The sequence below is a fragment of the Pectinophora gossypiella genome, chromosome 17 (genome assembly GCF_024362695.1).
Source record: "Pectinophora gossypiella chromosome 17, ilPecGoss1.1, whole genome shotgun sequence".
NCBI classification, from domain to species: Eukaryota; Metazoa; Arthropoda; class Insecta; order Lepidoptera; family Gelechiidae; genus Pectinophora; species Pectinophora gossypiella.
In genome coordinates, this window is record NC_065420.1 from 9,616,365 (window position 1) to 9,640,002 (window position 23,638).

General features: G+C 35.9%; 2 protein-coding genes and 1 long non-coding RNA gene across 6 annotated transcripts in view; 1 reads left to right on the forward strand and 2 right to left on the reverse strand.

Moving 5' to 3' along the window:
• The window catches only part of LOC126374669 (potassium/sodium hyperpolarization-activated cyclic nucleotide-gated channel 2), a 317,872-nt gene that overhangs the window by 171,338 nt on the left and 122,896 nt on the right, over positions 1 to 23,638 (reverse strand). The gene's annotated exons all lie outside the window — the stretch shown is intronic.
• Positions 1 to 23,638, reverse strand: part of LOC126374664 (GPI ethanolamine phosphate transferase 3) — a 387,485-nt gene that overhangs the window by 122,132 nt on the left and 241,715 nt on the right. The gene's annotated exons all lie outside the window — the stretch shown is intronic.
• Positions 7,262 to 9,419, forward strand: LOC126374695 (uncharacterized). Its single transcript, XR_007567471.1, has 3 exons — positions 7,262 to 7,420; positions 7,837 to 8,063; positions 9,151 to 9,419. It is a non-coding gene; the product is annotated as an uncharacterized LOC126374695 (long non-coding RNA).

Consider the following 23,638-nt stretch of genomic DNA (forward strand, 5'->3'; position numbering starts at 1 on the left):
ACTTATTTGTTAAACTTTATTTCGCCTAATTGGTCTTTCAAAAGTTCACGATTACTTTACATAACTTAAAATGAAACTACCTATTGGAAAACTTTCTTTTATAAGAGCGAGCATGAATTCTGATCGCGTGCACCGATTTTAAGAATTTAAGCTTTTGTTGAGAAATAACGTAAAGTCTGTGAATACTGAATGTTGACTTTGGAAGCCAATTTTTATGTGTCTAGAGCAGTTTGCGTTTAGTGACAAAGTTAAGTATAAAACTAACATTGAAACAGAATAAGTACCTATAGTATGTAGCCAATTTTCCACATTTGAAAATCAAGTATTTTTAAATATCTACTTTTTTCTCATTGTTTCATTGTTTCCTTTTGTGCTGTCCTAAGTGCCCTAACACCTGCACTATTAAATACCTTTACGAAGCCACTGACAATGCCGTAAGCGTGGCCAATTATTGGTCAGCAAAAATTTAGTATCGATCGCCATCGACTCGCAAAGAAGAAGATTGTTTCAATGCACTTAAAACTCGTCCATTACAAACTATTTTTACAAGCCTAAGCTTTTACACTTTATTACGTTACGTTTAATACATACATAAACTCATGCCTATATCCCACCGGGGTTAGCAGGAACTAATTAATTTCATACACTATACTACTCATACTTATGTGTTTTATATTTAAGTGAACGGACAATGGCTAGAGTGAATAGGCAATTGCTGGGTAAGCGTGATCCACCCTAGACCACATCGTCACTTACCATCAGATGAGATTGTCGTACAACGCAAGCCTATATTATTTAAAAAACGAAATAGTACACATAATAAAATATCTACTTATTTAATACTTAGTATGTATTTAAAGGATTAAAAGATTATTTAGATTTGGTTACTGAAATGCAAATACTAAACAACGTAGATTACAAGAAAGAGTATAACATTGTATATATTATGTACCAAGGCCTCGAGCGATGTAGCCAATGTAATACGAAATAAAAACCGAAGTAGATATAAATTATCTACATCCAGCAATTCCTCTATGATAGACCTTTGATAAAAATAGGAGGCTATTGATGTAATCATTGTTATTTTTATCGCGGAGCGAGCGAGTCCGTCGCGTGGGTAGAAACGTGTCCCAACTTGTAATAAGCTCTGTCACCCTCTTACAATGTGTTGTCTCTTTTGTACCTATGATTTGTATTTTAAAGAGGGACTTTCCAGGCTACAATACAATACAAAAACGCATTATCTTCTTCTATCGTGTGGGTTGTGAGGTGGAGTACCAACCTCATCAACCCTGGTGTCAGGGTTACTATTGAGCCGCCAAACGCCCCTGACATGACTCATTTCCAACGGCTTAACGTGCTTTCCGAAGCACGGATAATCTTACTTTCAGATACTCAGGTGATAAGCCTTTAATGTCGTAACCAAAGTAGGGACCACAAAGTAATGTTTGTGATATGTCCCCACCGGGAATCGAACCCAGGACCTACGGATCGTGAGCCCCACACTAAACCACTGGTCCACAGAGGTCGTTAATGCTTAATTGCACTTATAAACACAACACTAAAAACAATTAAACCTCAAGATAATATTGGTTCAATGTTGCTGAGATTGGTAATCCACCTCACAACCCACACGATAGAAGATGAAGAACAATTACAGAAGTGACAAGAGAAGCACAATCACGCGATCTTATTGCTAAATAGCAATAAGTACAGTGGGTAGGAGTAGTGGGTAGACAGAAGAGAGAGAGAGAGAGAGAAATAGGAAGAGGGATGGAGAACGACATGGTGAGAGTTGCTGAACGGTTTTTCATTTTCTCGAATTCGAATATTATATTATATATCTGGGGGGTTAAAAATTTGACAAGGCTAATGCTTTGATAGACATAATTGTCTATTTGACATTTGCGCATATAAAAGTGAGTGTGTACAAACAAATGTCAAATAGCAATATTGCTGTTATAGATGAATTGCTTCGATGTGGCCTTTTTAAACCCTCTGTGCTGTTAAAACATTTAAGATAATATAATGGGTTATGAAGACAGTTCAGTTATTATTTTCCCGCTCCTACCCATATGTAATAGCATTATGGCAATATTACGGCGCTACAAATTCCTAACGACTCCACAACATAGCCGTATCATAAAAATTACACTGTTATTTACTATTGTAAACCAAAAAGCATACTACAGCAGGGTTATTTTTAGATGACGAACTAATTTTATTTAAAAGTGATAGAAATAACTTTTATTGTGGTTATACTTTTACAATCAAAACAAAGGTAAAACATGGCCGATAAAGCATAGAGAATATAAATCGACTCATCGACACGTGACAGTTCCTGGGGAGACGTCAAACAGACTCGAAAATCCGAGTCGAATACACATCTAACAATCAAGCAATTAAAAAAAAATAAGTATAAACTATAATATAACATAAACAGGCCCACTTTCAATTGCCCACTCAAATTCAATTGACACAGGCCTCCCCTCAATCAACCGGAGGGGGTATGGAGCATACTCCACCACGCTGCTCCATTGCGGGTTGGTGGAGGCTTAACGAGGTTTCCGAATCACGAAGTATAAAGTATTGTGATAATTATTTATTTAAAAGGGTTCAACAATTAATATATATTTATTAGGCACATATAACGATAAAGTTCTGTTTGCTAACACTATATTACATTTTACTCAAACAATGTTTTATTCAAATCGACGCATGTTCACTCTATTCACTAAACTACTATAAACAGAATTGTATTTGTATATGTCTGTAAGTATGTTTGTTTGTAAATACAGTTGTTTACCTCACAGTAAGCCGAACCAAATCACTTAAGCGATATGGATTAACAATATAAGGGATTCCATCAGGAATGATTAATTCCATGAATGGCAAAATCTTGTAATGTCATTCATTTCGGGTACATCGTGGAAGTTGACTACAGAATCAAGTCACGGTTATCTATAAAATGATTACTAAGTTCCTCTTTGTAGGACATAATTTCGTAACCTGACGCTATAAACAAAATTCGCCATAAATATATTTATCTTTAGGTAACTTGAAGGGTGGTTTAAATCTCTTGGGTTATCTTGACATTATTGCGAAGATAGTAACAACAACTGTAATAATTTATTTTTTCTTTTGTTTAAGTACATAATTCTGATTATTAAAAATTGAATTTAAAGGAATTTATCGAAAGTAAAATAACTTATAAAAAGGTGTGTATGCCAGAGACGCCAAAGAGATAATTTAGAATTTTATAAGATATCATAGCATCATGCGTGTATCCCCAAAGAGGTAGGTTGAAATGTACATATATACACCCACTTCTCGCCATCTATGTTATAGGGCAAGACCACTAGTCCTGGAAACCACGTGATATCAATTATCTATTGTTCCAAACATGAATTCAATTAAGTCGAATTCATTGGATTGGAGCACGACCTGGGAATAATTTTATTATGATAATTATTCCATAATGTAATCGGTCAGAACATTTAAATGTATAATTTAATTTTATTTTAAACGAAATTTTACGATATTTTGCATTTTCGTGACGTTTTCCATGGGGTAACACCACTAAAGCATTCCGTGGTACGAAGGGCCCTGGTCCCGGCTTTTAGCCATAGAAAACACCTCCACCAACCTGTAGGAAAGCTGCGTGTTGGAGTATGCTCCAAACCCCTCCGGTTAAGTAATTGCATAGAGGCCTGTGCCTAGCAGTGGGACGTATATGGGCTGTTTATGTTATGAACGTTAAAAAAATTATATTGTACCAAAGTGTCCCAGGTTGATTTAAGATATGTTGGAGGATGTAACATTGCTTTGGCAAACCCATTATCGAAAAAGGCCAAAGCACTTTATAAATTGGTCAATATAGGCGTAAACTTAAGATTAATAATGTAATTTGTTTTTAGTACTCATTTTTGTTGCCTTATAGAGCGACATAGTTTCTGTTTGTGACTAAGCTCTTAAATAAAGATAAAAAAAAAAGTGTCCCAGGTTAGTTTCTTTGTAAACATGAAAAATACATTTATTTTAAATCAGTTTCAGATTTTGATTACGTCGCCTAATGGACAGCTATGTATAACATATTAACAATTAATATATTTATATGCAAAAAATACGTAATAAAAGAAGTATGTATAAACTTAATAAGAATTCTCATTATCACTATGCGTATAAAATGAAAAGTGAATGTGACGTGACGTCATCTAGTGACACTAACATAGTTTATAACGTAAGAGAATTTCATTTCATGTTCTACGTGGTTCGAGAATAAGTCATTGCTAAGACGTCTAGAATGTACTAAATTAAAATTCACGACGACAAAGCTTCCTATGGGAGACGGTGACCTTTGCTTTTGAATTAAAATATGAACTACTTTGATTTTTTATAAATGTACTACCTATACCGAGAGTGGGTGGCTATTTTAACTACTTCAGTTGTTAAGAAAGTCATAGGAAAATCAATCAGCTTTACTATTTGTCTATTAGCGAGAATATCGCAGAAAGAAAGACTTATAACATAAATCAAAATAGCCGGTTTATCCATTTAAAGGACTGAAAGCATAGTGTGAGTAATAGTCCGAGTGATAGTAAGTAAGCATTAATTTCTCTTTTTTTGTTTCCGAGTGCACGCAAAAGTATACACTTAAGCCTTATTGTCTTTAAATTGTGAGTGACATAAAAGCGATGGCGTATTCTGCAATATCCATTATCATTGGTTAAATTCAAAAATCTTTCGGCTTTCATTCACGACAAATTATCCATAGTACACAAATAATATGTCTTAATTTACCTGTAAAGTTCAGTTTAGAAATCTAGCAGATATATTACACTACTAGGTAATATACTAGATTACTACTTTGTTGTAAATATGTATATACAACATTGATGGGTCGCATAATCAATCAGTAATGGCCGACTGTTACAGATAACCGTCTAAACGTTAGCTATTACGATACTCTGCTATTATCCTATAATTATCTCTATCAACGCAAGGACAGAGACGATTCTTGAATAATACATAAAGCTGAATGCATAGAATGTTTATGAGGGAGTTGTCAAACTTATCGATGTGAAACTTAAGCTGGTTAACAAGACTTTTATGTCAAAGAAATAGGGGTGTTTATCGATCCACTGTGATATAGCTGGCTCATTTTGAATGTTTGTAGTTACTAATTACTTAATGTATGTTATTTATACGTTTTCCCGTTTTTTCGGTAACAAGTGATATGTTGAAATGTTTATTTATAAGTATAATTATTCGTTATCTGAAATCTAAACAAATATACTATAAATACTTAATAAAAATGTCCTACTTATTTATAGTGGTTATATATTTAGGGGTGGGTTAAGGCCCCGCTAGGGTGACCGCTTAAAATTATCAACCTTATCAAAGTTAAGTTTCCAAAACCATGACGTAATCACAGATAAAATCGTTTCTAATTCACGCGATACACAAATTAATAAATTTCACTTTCATGAGCAAATACACAGTAAAACAATTCATAAATAACATATAATAGGTATATAATGTTTGTGGCAGACATTGATCTCAATCTAGAACACTGACTACAAAAGCTTCGATTTTCATGATTGGTACGCTCACTCTATTGCACACGATTGAACGCAAGTTATATTGACTGAGCGCTGAATGTAGTACTAATATCAATCGTAAGCAATAGCATGTATGGTAGGCTGTACAAGTACAACAAAAGCGCAAAATAAAACAACGTTTCGTGACAACATTTATTGTGAAGTTCATATAATACGATGCAAACAGCTGACTGGCCGCAAACTCCGGGAAATGTGGGGGCTGAAGGCAATACGAAGCGCAGCTGGGAAGCGGCTAAACAAACTTAATGCGCGGCTCAAAATAGATCGGGCTGGACGCCCGGTTAGCTTATTTTGCCGTTCCCGCCGGCTTTGTGAGTCGTGGCTTTCATTTTTGTGAAAGTAAAATTTGCGAAGAGGCTTTTTAATTTTGAGTGTAGTGTTTCATTTTTGTGCACATTAAGTGCTATGTTGCTCAGTAAAGTCGAAAATCAAGTCAGTTTCATGAAGGAGAAAGAAGTGATCGAACTTAAAGATAGCTTAAGACAACACATAATATAAACAAAACAAAGACAGACACAGTGAGAGCGTAACAAAAGCTTGCAAGGCAGACAGTGAAGAAAGAGAAGAGACGTACAGATGGTTGGTCTGTTCATGGTCATTGGCGTCTTGTGCGGGCTGCGAGCCGGACCGGCGGAGGCGCCAGATGGCGTGCCGCGCCGCCACCAGGCGTGCGAAGCCGTGCCGCGCCACGCTGCGGCTACACGCGCATGCCGCGCGATCAACAAGTACCCGACACGACCCACGCGCGCGCCCACGGCGCCCACTCGCCCGGGAACAGGGAACGGACAAAGGAACACCCTCGCTCAACAAGTGACAGGAAGGACGAGTCAAGCGGCGGCCAAGACCCGGGATACCGACTCCGTTACTACTCACTACCAATTGACTAACACTACGAGCAAAAAGCTAGCCTAAATATCACAACCGAATATCACATTAAGCGGTGGCAAGCGAAGCTTCGTGGACGGCGGCTTACGTAACGCTAACTTATGTTAAAACTACGCGTGTAAACGTGCAAAAAAGTTATTGATCACAGAAAGAAGCCTTAACACTATGAGATTTTAATGTTCTTGAGGGTGTTATGTAACGGAGCCGTTGTGGAGGTTGGAAGGACGGCGCAGGGACATGCGCGCGGTTGAGGGGCCGGGCGAGCACTGCCGCGCGCCGCCCCGCCCGCGCCCTCGGCCCCGCGACGCCCGGCGGCGGCCGGTGACATAACCTCCAAACCAAACCGAGACTCCTTCGACATTAGCCCATCTGCCAGAGGTTCCCATATCGAACTAAGACCACAGCGAACAACAGAAGTCTCCCGACGTTTCTGTTATTTACTTACGGGACGTCACGCGTCGTGTTTTATGGGTTCATTTACCTATGCCACAGATCATATAATACTAACGTACAGATGCCTCACGTCATACAACGAAACTGTGCCGTTCTAACTCGGGCAATTCTTCGGGCTATTTTTAGTTCTAATAAATGACCACTAGATGCCGCTAAAACGCCCTTTTTTTAGCGGCATCTAGTGGTCATTTATTGATGGGATCGAACGAATCGAGCGACATCTAGTGAAATTTCAGCTTACTGAGTGCAAGTCATTGTAAGCACAATATATTACTTAGAGTAAAATTAAGATAATAGATGGCGCAAACGGATTTTTTTTTCTCAACGTTGACATGTTAGTATTATAATCTGTGACAATGATCTGTGACATTGTCAAGGTGACAGTTGTTAGTTGACATACGATTATTTCTGATGTTTGGTGGTCTTCATTTTGTATTGGCAAAAATATATCTCCAACTCCTGTAAGTATCTAATTAGTTACTAAAACTGGAAGATACTTAATTAAAAACATAGCTAAGGTCCTACCTAGAACGCAATCGTCCCTTATCATTCCGGGCGTTTCGTAAAACCGACTGAGGAGAACCTTTATAAAAGACAAGTCTTTTCTAGCATGATGAATCATTACATTGGACCACCGGTTAAGCACCTGAGGACTTTGTATAAAGTGCTTCCAAATTAGTCTCTGCTTAATCGTGGCTCTGCCCAGCCTAATCGGGATTACAGCCGTGAGTATAAGTATGTATGTAGTAGATACTTTTTTTGTGTAGCTGTCACCTATCTATGGTACAAATCATAATATACTGTTTGTTGAAAAAAGTTAAATAAGTCTAGTTAGGCAGTGAGCGTGTTGTGAATTTAAGCCTGTAACTTATTTCAGATCTCTAAAGACGATGATAACCATTGTGAAGAATGACATGCAAAGGCTATTAGAACCACATATCAACAATTTTCTGACCATGACCAAGTGATGAATATGATAAAAGTCTACCTCATGAAAGCCACACTACTTTTCAAAGAAAAATATTTTCTTTGGAGTTGTAGGTATTATAGTGAAAACTTAATCTTGACTTCTGTTCTGCATAAATGAGAATCGCACTATGCCAGGTATGTATGCTTAAATTATTATCCCATTAACCCATTTCTTTTAGCCCGAATATCTAAATGTTCAATAAAGTAGATAAATTTCAAACTCATCGGATTACATGCGTAATAGGTCATCCATGTGTCTAAATGTAAAAAATAGAACCTACTATTACTACTCCATTCCACGAATCTACTCATTGGTATAAGAGAGTATTAACTCACACTTACTCTCCTTAAGTCTCCTTCTCAGGGCGGACAGAGCAGAGTTTTGGCACACAAGGTGTATATACATTGCAATATACCTACTATTATTATATAGTCACTATTACTCTAATATAAAATAGGTCATAATGGTACACTTGTTTGCATCTCAAACGATGAACACCAGTTCAAACCCTGGTACCGGACTTGCATTAATTTATTTTAAACAGTTCACATCTAGCACAGTTGGCTCGACCATTATAGGTAGCGATACGGCCTATCATTAGCCCAACAGAAAGCTTGTGAGGTGCGTGTGCTCAGTTCATCTTGTGATGAATGTTACTTTGACTACCTCAATGGGATGCAAGATCTTGCTTATGTTATGTTATTATATTATCTGTGATACATAACACAACACAACACACACACACACAACACAACAGCACAACGTAACAGCCTCCGTGGTCTAGCGGTTAAAGCGTTAGGCTCACGATCTGGAGGTCCGGGTTCGATTCCCGATGGGGACATTGTCGAAATCACTTTGTGAGACTGTCCTTTGTTTGGTAAGGACTTTTCAGGCTTGAATCACCTGATTGTCCGAAAAAGTAAGATGATTCCGTGCTTCGGAGGGCACGATAAGCCGTTGGTCCCGGCTATTAGCCGTAAAAACACCTCCACCAACCCGCATTGGAGCAGCGTGGTGGAGTATGCTCCATACCCCCTCCGGTTGATTGAGGGGAGGCCTGTGCCCAGCAGTGGGACGTATATAGGCCGTTTATGTTTATGTGATACATAGATAAACTAATGCCTATAATACCTGATGGGTGGTAGAAATGTTTTGTTCTGAATATCATTGCCGATCAAAATTAATGTGCTCTTTTAATAACTATTATATTTTCATTTGTAGGTAACATAATGTAGCGAGTACCCTGGTTGAGTCAAGATAATATAAAATAAGTGGAAAGATAATGTGGCCCAAGTAGTAAAGGAAAGGATGTGCAAACAGCCGAATGTGAATCTGGCAATAATGTGCCTGTTTAAATGAGTTTTAGTTGAGTACCAAATAGTTACCTAGGTTTTCCTGGGAAAAACACTGATCCAGCCTTTCTGATTCAACTGAGTTTTTGTATGGTTTTGAATAAATAACTAAACAATAGAAATGTGTCTTTTTTATTTTACTATCCCCTTTCCATTACATAGATAGGTATCATTTAAAGTAACTATAAATAATTAATTGTTCATTACAACAAATATATTATATACAAATACATAGTATTAGTTTATGATAATTAAGATACCTACTTGATTATTAAAATTATCAAATTTAATGAAGTTGGATTTTTTTTAATGACTAGAATGAAAATACAATAAATATTCAATTAAACTACTTCTTTAATTCAAAAGGTATTACATTTTGTTTTTGTTAGATACAATACTAATTTCTTTTTTAATACTTTGCATTTTGACGTGTCTTCAGTAATTGACAACCGTCTTCTCTTCGGCGTGTTAAACTGGTATGCTACTGCTGGCGGCTCCACGAGCTCTTCAAGTTCGCAGTCGCGAAGCCGTTTATTTTTGTACACCTTTTTCGGTGTCAGTACTTAAAAAGTACCTGATGAACCTAAAAAGAAAAATTGTATTAAATAATGTCGTGAATCTTATTTTCTTGTCGTGGGTGGAATACCAGCCTAATCAACCCTAGTGTCAGGGTTATGATTGAGTCGCCAAAGGCCCCAAAAGGTGAATGTAAAGCAAAGTTGTTGGAGGTAACATACCTAACGTAAAGGAAGAAAAGGGCAATTATAACATTCATTAAAGTAGGTAGGTAACTAACGTATTAACGTAGCCATTTTATAAATATTAAATAAAATGTGTATGATAAGTGATTCCTAAAAGATAGACATAGTTAGGTACTTATAAAATTCCACAATACATTGTTTTGTTATATCTCAAAACCATTAGGCAGCTTTTTCGATGAAAGCTCCCACTAGTCTTGATTTTTTTCGGACATAGATTGAACATCAGCGCTCAAAAAGTGGGACGCAAAGTTACTGTTAATATAGCGACGTGAGTGACAGTATTTCTCCGCGGTGCGCGATTAGGCGCCGAACTGGCAACATGCGAAGTGCGTGGTAAAAAGTTGCAAATATAGAAGCTCAAAGAAAAAAATATATAACACTTCTTATAAGTCATGACATTGGTGCTAATTCCTACCTACCTATAAAATGTATGACGAAATCGTGGGTCGCCCACCAATGAACTATTTATTATAACACTGCCCGATCCCGATGCCCGAGCCCGCGATCTCGAGTAATCTCGACGCATCGCGTTTGGGTAGTTTAATAACCGCTATAATATATACCTATAAGCCCTGTAAGCGCGGTGCACTGTTTTGTACAAGATTGTAAACAACTACGTCTCAATTACGTGTGTCGAGCAACTATAGACTTTATGTCATTATAAAGATAAGATCCATTCTGGCTTGTTGCGTTGCGCGAGGTCACGTGTTATTACGATTGTAGGTAGGCAGGTACCTACCTACTGGCTGAGTCGCGCAAACGCAAATGATAGGTCCGATGCGATGCGATGCGTAGTAGGTATGTAGGTAAATCTGCCTATATGTTTGTTACCTCTTCAGACTTAAACAAATGGTTACGTTATGGTAGGTTACATTACCTACGCATCTACGACAATCGCCGTCTGCGTAAAGTTGAAAGCGAAAAGCTACTTTTTCTACCTATAGCTACCTAACTTACCTATTAGGGTATTAAGTAGGTATTATAGATAGTAGGTAGGTATCTTGGTATAGGTACAATAAAGTCGTAAATTTCTGTTTTCATAATATTTTACGTCTTTAATTATGAGATTAAACGAACTTACCTGTAAGTGAAGTTCTATCTCAATTATACGAAGCTCCTTGTTCGAGAGGTTTTTAACAGTGTAGTCTACGTCTTATGCTCCAGCATCGTCACAATTTTCAAAGCTCATATCCAAAGCTAAAAAAAAAAGTTAGTTTCCCGCTTCCGAGCGCACCTGTCAACTAATGTCATTATGTTTAAAGCATGTTTCATGGACAACTCCATCACCTGTGGAAGCTTTAGGGCGGGATATTAAAATTGAAGGGAGGGAGTCCTCTCGAACAAGGAGCTTCGTATAATTGAGATAGAACTTCACTTACAGGTAAGTTCGTTTAATCTCATAATTATACTCGCTCCTTGTTCGAGAGGTTTTTAACAGTGTAGATGTTCAAAGTTTAGTTGGGAATGAAACATTTAAATTGAAACGAGTACCAATAATATGATTATTCATTAATGAATAAAGTACATACATTGTTATCACAAAAGCTAATTAAGCTGCCCATGACTTTAATCCCAATAAAGGCAGTCAGAGGCACAGCCGTCTCCTGATAAACTCAGCGCGGCGTTCCACCAAACGTTTTGATATTATCATGTAAAAAACAATAAGAATAATAACTGTTCGCTAAAAAAGTTTCACCAGTTCTCAAGAATGGAATCGATATTATGTATGTTATATATGGTTATACTATACTGTACTAGAATAGATACATAGTTCTAAATAATAAAGTTGAAGTTGAGCAAGTACATTAAATACCTATTTCACATTACTATCAATTTCACAACAAAATAACTACACAAGAACAAATTTCTGATGGAGCTCAACATCAAGATTGGCTATAATAGCCTCACAGGGACCTCACCATAGAGCACATTTCCGAAGCTCTTGAACAACAACGATAGTTATAGTCGAAAGGACTGTGAGACTTCATCATATAGTATAACACTCATTTTTCATTGGCACACCAAGGGCTACAATAATTATCAAAGTTACACATTATTTGTTTACATACATAAAAGAAGAAGAAATACATAAAGAAGAACGGGTAATGACGAGGGCACCCAGACACAAGATTGATTGTAACATCCTGTGCTAAGTTGGCAATTGTTGTCGACATTGAGTAGTTAAATGAATCCTAAGACAACATGTCAAATTGATTAGAAAAAATACAAATATAAGTGCAAGTAAGAATTTCGATACATTTATTCAAATGACCTTTTTCATTAAAATATTCAGAACCACTGAACTAAACTTTCCTCTTTATTATAAGATATTGTTAAATGAGGCTGAAAGTATAAAGAGGGGAAGTGCATTTACATTATGTACTTGTGTGATAATTATCTTCGGAATAATTAAGATTTTGTTTTTATTAAAATAGATTACCTGAGCCCACGTTATTGTGTATTACCTAATATCGACCATATGGGCTTGGTAATAACATTTAGTATAATTTTTTATGTGGTAATAATAAATAAAACTTGTTGTGGAATTTTTTCCTATTCCTCTATGCAACCTTTCACCCACCAATCAGATGATAGAACAACGTACACACAACACATTAACACACATAACATTGTTAACGCAGCTATCTCTTTAGTGTAATAATTATTGAATTTGTTTTTAGGACAGTAATAGTAACGTCCTATTATTTACTGGAAAAATAGGGTAAACATATATTTATCATGAAAATATTATTGTTACTTCTCCACTGCAGTTTGGTTCCGATTGATTAAGTGGAGGGACATTATTGTTGTAATTTTTATATTAATTGTAAACTGTGTTTTGGGCTGATCAGCAACAACATAATAAATCTACAACAACATAATTTAGAGAAAACGCTAATGGTGATGTAAGTTATATGTTAATAATGAACTATTTTTCCTTCCTTTTCACCTATGAGTTAATAATAAAAAGGGGAACTATTCTATCTAACCGAACTAGGTATCAATATTTTACAATTTCGAATGTAATACTTGAAGGCAATTTTCATTGAAGTTATAATATTATCAGGTAGGTACCTCAATTTATACTGAGATTAGTATTGTTATTCCTGATTAACAAAGACAGGATTTGAATCCCATGTCTTAATGATAATGCTAAAAGTTTTAGTGATAGAGATTCGGAATTAATTTTACCAGAATTTTGAAAAAGTAAATATCATAAAGGTAGGTATATTTGCTTGTGCAAATTTTCCCATTATAACTTTATAGGGAATTCTTCCTCCTCATGAGGTACTATTCTTAAACGGCCTTGCTGCCTGGGCCATTGTTGATACTAATGGCTGTGAGACTGCTAATACATCTGGCTGTAGGGCTGCTGGTACTGCTGGTTATGGCACTGCTGATCATGACTGGTTGCATCACTGCTTTTATTGCTGGCTGTGGGGCGGCCTGCTGATACTGTTCCTTGTGGGCTTTCTGTTCATGCTATTGGCTGTGGGGCTGCCTGCTGATACTGTTGTCTCTGTTCCACAGATCCTGTTGCTATCTCGTTTACTCACTCTTCGGGCAATGTTATTCATTATTATTTATGTGCTATTTGAATTTTATGATGTTGGTTGAAAGAATTTAATAGCAGTATTCTCTAACCATGTCTTGTGTACAGTTATCTCTTTTGAAAGTAATCTCTGACATTACATACTATTAATACTTTGATTTCTAGCACAGTTGAATCATCTGATAAAGATGTAAAGGCCTGTGATGATGAGGTTGATTAATAGAACAGAGGCTTTTAGGTTTTGAATTGTCGGTTATTTCTTCAGAATTTGTACTCTCATTATTTTATAATAATCAATTTGACATAATAGTCTATTGTTTCTCAGCATTAGTCTAATCTTGAGTTTCAACATGGGTAGGTAAGCCCCGACAATTCAATGGTTTATCTTCGATTCCTCAAGTGACAAACCAAACATGGAAATAAAAGTATAAAAATAGTTGGTCTATGTTCTTGCTTTCTACTAGCGTTTAGCAAAAGGCGATACTTGTAGTGGTAGCTTTATGTTATTTGAGTTGATACCATCAAGTCCATTGTCTATCCTCTAAGTGATAGCTCTAGGTATGGAAATGAGAAATAGGTATATAGCGCTTGCTAATACCGACCATAATCGTGGTAGCTCTTATATTAATAGGGTTCATACCATAAAGTCCATTGTCTATCCTCTAAGTGATAGCTCTAAGTATGGAAATGAGAAATAGGTATATAGCGCTTGCTAATGCCGACCATAATCGTGGTAGCTCTTATATTAATAGGGTTCATACCATAAAGTCCATTGTCTATCCTCTAAGTGATAGCTCTAAGTATGGAAATGAGAAATAGGTATATAGCGCTTGCCAATGCCGACCATAATCGTGGTAGCTCTTATGTTAATAGGGTTCATACCATCAAGTCCATTGTCTATCCTCTAAGTGATAGCTCTAAGTATGGAAATGAGAAATAGGTATGTTAGCGCTTGTCAATGGCGACTTTCTTAGTGGTAGCTCTTACATTCATTGTGTTGATACCTTCAAGTCCATTGTCTATCCTCTAAGTGATAGCTCTAGGCATGGAAATGATAAATAGGTATATTAGCGCTTGGCAATGGCGACCTTCCTGGTGCTAGATCTTTTGTTAATTAGGTTGATACCATCAAGTCCATTGTCTATCCTCTAAGTGATAGCTCTAAGTATGGAAATGAGAAATAGGTATGTTAGCGCTTGTCAGTGGCGACCTTCCTAGTGGTAACTCTTATGTTCATTACATTGATACCTTCAAGTATATTGTCTATCCTCTAAGTGATAGCTCTAGGTATGGAAATGACAAATAGGTATATTAGCGCTTATCAATGGCGACCTTCCTAATGGTAGCTCTTATGTGCATTGTGCCTTTAAGTCCATTGTCTATCCTCTAAGTGATAGCTCTAGGTATGGAAATGTAAAATAGGTATATTAGCGCTTAGCAATGGCAAACTTCCTAGTGATAGCTCTTATGTACATTAAGTTGGTACCATCAAGTCCACTGTCCATCCGCTAAATGATAGCTCTAGGTATTAAAATAAGGCATAGGTATATTTGCGCTTTGCAACAGTCTTAGTGGTTGATTTTTATGTTAATAGGGTTGATACATCAAGTCCATTGTCTATCCTCTATTGTGATAGCTCTAAAAGGAAACAAATAGTCTGTCTATTCTCTAGTCAGACAGTTCACTACTAGTGCTTAACTAGGTGACTCTCCAAGTGGTGTTCTCTTGTTGGTTAGGTTGGTACCAATAATCATCACCCATACGTTGGAAGCTTGAATTATAATAAGATTAGAGTAATTTGGAAGAAATTGCTTACTATAATAAGGCTATCTTTTGCCTGTACTCTCTTAACACTCTTTCTGTTTTTATTGTTAGGGTATATTATCATCATCTTATATTGTAAGTATCATTCGGAGAAGATAACATTATTAACACCACTTAACAGAGACTGTGAGAAGGGATTATGTACTGTTATAATATATATAATATCATTTTTAAGTATGGTTATCCTGTAGTAAACCAATTATAATTCTCTAAATGTTTTAAGTGTTATCTTGAATAAGTTATGTATCTTGTCTACCAATGGTGTAGATGACCTCTGTGATATCGAGTACTACTGTGTCATGGGTACTTCTTGATGAACAGGGTAAACATGAAGTGCTTCTGTCATCTAATTATCTGAACTTGTCAAATTATTTCCGAGTTAATTATTTACTTTTCTATGCCATTCTGCGGTTATATTTCACTGGTTCTCTTTGTTTTATAATAAAACTGCTCATTTCATTCGCTGATAGTACGTTATCAACCGCAACATAAGCAAAGAACACGAATTACAAAAAGAAACAAAAAAAAATTTTTTTTTTTTGACAGATGGAAATAAAAACGCGGCAATCAGGGACTGAAGACAAGGCTTAGGCCTATTTTGATCGTGATTTTCGAATATTAAATTACTAAAGTCAAGACTGTATAGTCCTCAGATCTTTGCCTGCCTTATATAAGGCGAATTTAAACAACATCAACATCGGAATAAAGTATAACTTTTAAATCACTGTTATAACACGATACAATTTTAATATTATTATTTATGTTAATAAAACTAGTTACTTTTATTAGTAATAAGTACCAACTTAAGTTACTTCTTCGAATGTTAGGATTATAAATTATAACCTCAAAAAAAGTAATTTGTTTTCGACAATAAAAGGAATTAAATTGAATTGATCATAATTATATCTTCTCTTGTTTTAGTAGATGGATAATGTTAAGACTTACCAGTTTAATCCACATTTTGTTTTATCAAAAAGAACTTACGCTCGTCGTCATCCACATTTTTTCTTTGGTACTGTTTCTAGCTTTTTTAGAGAAAAAAGCACTTGATTATGTAAGTAACAGATTTTTCGCACTATATCAATCATGTTTTTGTATTAAATATTGGTTTTCAATTAGTTTATTTACGGAGGCGAAGTGACGCGCCGGTGCACAAAAACCGTAATGACATTAGTTGACAGGTGCGCTCGGAAGCGGGAAACTAACTTTTTTTTTTAGCTTTGGATATGAGCTTTGAAAATTGTGACGATGCTGGAGCATAAGACGTAGACTACACTGTTAAAAACCTCTCGAACAAGGAGCGAGTATAATTATTTTAAACCCTACAATTTATGTTAATACGGCTTTATTATAGTTTAGTTACTGAAAATGGTTCGGAATCGAGACGTCTATAGGCACCTATCGAACCTAACTATCATCACAGCCCGGACACTTCATACAAACAACCTATCCCCTACTTTAAACATTTAACTAGGTAGGTAGGTACCTACATTAACTTGTCTACATCTAAGTAGTAGGTAAGTTGTAATTAGCTAGGTACCTAACATTTCAAAAAACTCAAGGTCGGTAGGTATCATTCACGTAATAACTCACTATCACTATACTAAAACCCAATATTATGTAGATATTCAAGCAATAGGTACCTAAACTGCAATAAAAATTTGATTGTATTTGTATTAATTCGGTGGTAGGTAAGTACCTACCTACCCAATTGTAGGTAATAACTTGACAAATTAATTGTGCTTACCTGGTGAGGAAGTGCTTGAGCGATTTTGAAGGTCTTGAGTCTGATATGGTTCTGGAACTGCACTTCTCTGGAGTCTTTTTCTATGACCAGTCTCATTTCGTACATACTTGATATTGAAATGGTCAATGCATAAATACCTTGACCGCAAATTTTCTGCAGGCAAGTGGGCAATGTTCATATTACCTACAAGAAAAGAATATAATGTTCAATAAAACATAAATAGCCTATAGATGTTCCACTGCTGGTTCATCTCTACCCTCTACCCTCAAATAACAGGAGGTAATCGTTTTGGTGGTAGCCCGGACCAACTATATAATTTCTGAAGCAAAGCTTACGCTTACTTTTTCGGACAAATAAGTGACTTAGTCCGCATTGTCATAACTAAACAAAGATTAATGGTTGGATCTTGGTAGTGGTTGCCTGGAAGAAATTGCTTAAACAGGCCTCCCATTTGTACTGTAGTAGGTATGTTGCATAAATTTTTGTATGTTCTAACTGTTTGTGATCATTAAAAATATTTGATTTGTGATGAATAATCTCACAAAGTAATTTTGATAATATCAGGAACAGTATCCGGACCTCCAGATCATAAGCCTAATGTTCTAATCAATAATACACAGAGGCAGAATCCACTAATACAGCAACTTTTGACATGTCTTATTAAGTTCTTGTAGGTACCTACCTATACATAATGTATGTATAGATTGGTACCTGCTGAAAGGTGGTCAAGCGTGAGCGAGACCAAGATACTAGGTATACTTCATTTGGGTTCCTGGCTTCTGTACACAGTCCCGATGTGTGAAATTGGTATAAAACTGTAGGTTTGGTAGATAGTAATTTATCTTAGGTATCTATTAAGACTGTATAAGAAGAAATAAATTAATGTTTTATTTTTATTTATTTTCAACTTAAATTAAAAGTAAATGTGTAAGTAGATATCTGGGGGGTCAAAATGGCTACATCAAAGCAATTCATCTAGGCTACATCAAAGCAATTCATCTAAGAAAGCAATATTGCTATTTGACATTTGTTTGCATCGCACACTTACTTTTATATTATGCACAAATGTGAAACTGCAATATTGCTTACTTAGATGAATTGCTTCAATGTGGGTATTTTAACCGCCCTGGTCTATAAACTGTTCAATAAAACAGTCCAAAATTCAGAAATAATTATGTACTTGATTGACTTTTTTTAACTTTTGTCTCTTTTATTCCACAGTTCACTTGGAAATATAAATGCATCACATACAGTATTGGCATATAGTAGGTACTTTACAAGTTTTTGACTATTCGTGCTTTAGTAGTTATAGCAATTGGTTCAGAATCTGGAGGCCCTGAGTTCCCAGTAAGAATATGTTAAAAATCACTAATTAAGATTTTCAAGTTTGATTAGTATATCTATATGCCATGCTAAATTACCCAAAAGTTAATTTAATAATTCCAAATTGACATTGAGCACAATACCTAATTATATTATGTTCTTCAGACAGAAAAAACTGTTCTACTGCTCTAAACTGTTGATCTCAGCTTGATTTTAAGTATTACATTAATTATGGTAAACTAAATGGTGACAAATGATAAACCGATTATCAAAATAATAGTCTAGCAAATAGGGGGAGTGGCAATAACTTTACCACCATGTTAAGTAGGTATTTCTTTTTATTTTATTCCAGTCTTGATTGTCATTGATTCTTTCAAATTGTTTGTTTGATAACTTTTTGCAGTTTAATATTAAAAATAAATAAAAGTAAACGTTTAACTACTTACCGCAATTCTCAAGCCATACTTTTAGGCGGTTGACGTCATTCCACGGAAAACGGAACATTGACTTCTGTTCCGAAGAATTTGTACAATTATAATAAGAACAATTGTCTGCAGGCATTTTTTATAACCACTGTTCCTGTGTCGCTACGTGAAAGCAGGTTTCATGAAGCCAAATCAAAGTCCGATTTCAGTCCAGGGTCAGTTTGTAAATCACAATACACAAAACGTAGAAGGCGCGTTCGACTCGGAATTCAAACGAACGAAAACAAACATTTTCAAAGGTAGGTAAGTACTATACGTTATTTGAAAGTTGCGTTTTTTTTGTTCTAAAATTTAGTTTCTAATGATATCTATAGGTGGTTATATTATTTTTAAAATTTGATATTGTGGCCCCGATTCCTGCAGACACCGCCTAATTTTATTTTAAGTTATATCCGTCATTTTCATATCCGTCGAAAAGGAAAGGGACGGATGATTCACAGCTCTTAATTTTAGGAAGAATGAGTAAATGAACGTGTCAGGTTATTGACTGATGTAAAATTTTTAGACGGTTGGTTTAGATTTGTGCTTAAAATTGACGTGTGTTCCATAAATTTTATGCTTGTCGATTACCCGTCCCTTTCCTTTTCGGCGGATAAGAAAATGACAGATATAACTTAAAATAAAATTAGATGGTATTTACAGGAATTAGCACCTGTATCTTCCATAATTATTACAACGGAATTACAACTAAACATTTAATAAATTCAATAAAAATGTATTTTGCAAATAAACACAAACTTTTAAAAACGTAATATTTTATTATCTGTGGCAAAGCTAGATCGATGTTGCAATAATTAACGATAGATGGCGCAACTTTAAGCGACCTTCTTACACACAGTTATAGATGGCGTTGATTAAAACTAGATCGTTCAACCCCTCAACAAGCTCCATACTCGACGTAGTTCCGACGTAAATCCGCTAGAGTAACCACTAAATTTAAAAATATAAAAATCTCCATTAAATGCCAATATCTTTGATTAACTTTTGGTTGGAGTATAACTTTTAAATTATAAAACATAATTTTAGTGCCTATTTATCGATTATTGGCTTTTAAAGAAACTTTAATTACAAATCGGTACTATTAGCGTCATCTATTGAATTTTTTTTGAACAATGTTTCCTAATGTTCGCGATGAGAACCCATGCCTATGCCAAGCTTACATATCGTGTCGAAGGCAAAGCGTTCTTTGGTATTTTTCCCTTTTAAATTGCGCTTTGGATTAAGGCCAAAGCGAATTCTGAGCTACGAAAATAGCCAAGGCCACTTAGGGACCCTGAACACCCTATTAAATAACCTAAGTGTAAATGAAAATGCTCGGCTGACCTTGAAAGTTTTCATTGAAAGCTGTTTTCAGGACTTTTGTAATAACACGCTAAGTTTTCGAGGTGATTTAATGTATCACTTGAAGCGAGAATTACTATATACTGTACGTAAATATATAAAATAATGGGTGTACCGCAAATCACATATATATCATAAAAATCATTTTGAAATTACAGGCTGTTCACCTAATTGTCCGAAAGTAAGATAATCCGTGCTTCGGAAGGCACATTAAGCCGTTGGTCTCGGTTACTACTTACTGGTAGTGGTAACATGAACCATGTCAGAGGCCTTGGCGGTTCAATAGCAACCCTGACACCAGGGTTGATGGGGTTGGTAATCCACCTGACAACCCATACGATAGAAGAAGAAGACCTGTATTTTATAACATTACGAGTCTTTGAGTTCAACTGCAAGATTTCCAAATCTGAGCGTCCCCGATCAATACCGTCTTGCACGTGTTATTCATTCATAATTTGGCTAACAAATAAGGTCTCCTTTGCCAATACTTGTGTCTAGAAATTCAATATCAACATAGCTTTAATACATTCTCAGGTGCACATTATTTGCCAACAACACAATAGTCTTTTACTAAACGTCTAAACACGAAATGACTATGGAATTTGTTTGAAAAGCAACATGTGACGTCATAGAAAAACAAAATATCGCACTTATTGAAACTTTTAAATATGTTAAATAGAAAAGTAGAAAACGATTTTTGTCACCTTTAGATCTATCTTTATTTAGTAATCAGAATTTTATAATTTGTTTTGTATGTGGGCAGAGCCACACATAACTCGGGTGCTTTCAAGGCCAGAGTGAACAGACACCTTCTGGGCGAGCTCCGTCTTAGGCCTCGTCAATGCCTTGGGGCCGAGAACAAACCCATCAAAGGTAAAAAATATATTATTATTATACAGGGTGTTAGTGACATCGTAACGAATACTCAGATGGATGATTCAGACCATGATTCTGAGTTAATATCCAGTGGAATTTTCCGTCGCAAAATCCATGTTATCTTTTTAGTTTTTTTAAATTATTTTCAATTCTATACTTTTGCGATGGAAAATTCTACTTGATATTAACTCAGAACAATCAGCTGAATCATCCCTCAAAGTTTTCGTTACGATGTCACTAACACCCTGTATATAATCAATCAGACGACATCTTGTATCTACTTATGACAAAAGAACCTCAGATAACAACACGTATCGACTCAGGACTAAGCATATCCCAATTGGGGTAGTCAGAGGTACATCCATCGTAAGATGAACTAAGCACGCACACCTCACCGAGCTTACTGTTAGACCAACATGAGCCGTTTCCCAAACCACAAATCCTTCAAAATATAACAGACTGTTACCATATTTAGGGAAATACAGAAAGATGGACGCAAAAAATTATAATATCCTATCTATGAGGATAACGAGCTGAGAATAAAAATCGCATCAACTCCCAACCGGTAGGCCTTTCACTTTTTTTGACGTGACTTATTGTACGTTGCCTCAGACGGAATTTACTACTTGGCCGGACAAATAGGGAGTGCTGAGGACTCTGTGACCTTTCTCTCTTCTTTCTTTTGGAACAGAGCGTATTCTGGATTTCCAGAACAGAAATTTGAACTAAAATTGCTGAAATAATATTTTTAAGCTGAAATAAATTTTTCAAGCGCACAATTTAAGTTTATGAATCTCAGTAGTTTAATGATGCTTGGATAATGTTTCATGTGTTCCGCACTATGAGTTATTTATAATACAAGAAGACCTGTATTTTATAACATTACGAGTCTTTGAGTTCAACTGCAAGATTTCCAAATCTGAGCGTCCCCGTCCCGTCCCATTCATATCCCGTTTTTCACAGGGTCCGCTTAACTAACCTGAATACCGGTCCGGTTTTTTACAGAAGCGACTGCCTGTCTGACCTTACAATCCGCGAAGGGAAAACCAGCCCAATACAGGTTAGGTCACATACCATAACTATATTAAGACATCATATTGTTATTCTCATTTTTTATTTAACGGTCTTCAATCCACAATGTGGTTGAGAGTTCTACTCTCGATCCGGAGGTTCTGTTGCCGTTGCTGACACATCACAAAAATGACTTTGTGATCCCTAGTTTGATTAGAATGTTAAAGGTGATCACCCTATTATCCGAAAGTAAGATGATCCGTGCATCGGAAGGCACGTTAAGCCTTTAATCCCGGTTACTACATACTGATGTGTACGTAGTAGTTGCATGAGCTTTTGGTGGCTTAATAACTTTGATACCAGGTTTTCTGAGGTTGGTCATCCACCTCACAACCGACACGATAGAACTAGAAAAAATATTACACTCGTTTCTAAATTCATTGTAAACCCTCTCTAAAATCTAGTCTTTGGAAAAGAAGCTTGTTATGCATACTTCATTTGATACTAAAGTCAATTCGTTACGGAAAGCGACTTCTTTACTGTGTAAATACGCTCTCAGTGGGCTGAAAGTTTGAAAGAGTGAAAAGGGTAATTTAGTAGCGCCATCTAGCGGCGACCTGCGACTCTCAGTGCAACTTTAGTTTCGTTCATGCGGCGACGTCGTATCGTATCTTTACTCGGCAGGTAGACAGGCCGATGTAGGCCGGTTAATCTGCAATATCGGAGGCTATACAAACCTTCGGTGGAAGGGCGCGCTGCCCTTGAACACTGCCCTTTGTGGAACACAAAAGAAAATGCCTTCTTTGTAGCTAACGCAGGCAACAATCGTCTTTAGATTTACGTAGATATTGTTTTTAGAGGACGGCGGGCCCACTCTAAATGTTACAAGGGCGTTTTTGAATAGCGAGTTTTGGGTGTAGTGTCTACTTGACTGTATTTTTTCCGTGATGTAATGAGCCTTTTGAGAAATATATTTTTGGGACAAGGTTTTTGCCCCATTTTAATCGTTTAACAGATACCCGTTTTATATTTAGTCATAATAATTTTATTAATCTTTCATCTTAAATATTTAAATAGTAAATAAAAAATGAATACTAAAATACACTTGTAATAATATAATTATAAATACTAAGTTGTTATTGTAACGGCAAATAGCAGAACTAAAATATAACTAAGAAGCTTTCGTGAGCTTACGTTTTTGCTTCCCACTACTCCACAACAGATGGCGCTGTTACTGCTGTCTGAAAATTTGTCGTACGAATAATTGTTTTTTATATTTGACTATGCTGTTTAGTGACTTTAGTAACTTTAGACTTTATAACTATTTAATATTAACTCAATTATCCTTACAAACATGTGAAATATTCATGAGAAATATAAATAATAATGAAATCTCGCGTAAATTATAGTTTACATCTTAATTAACCTAGCGAATG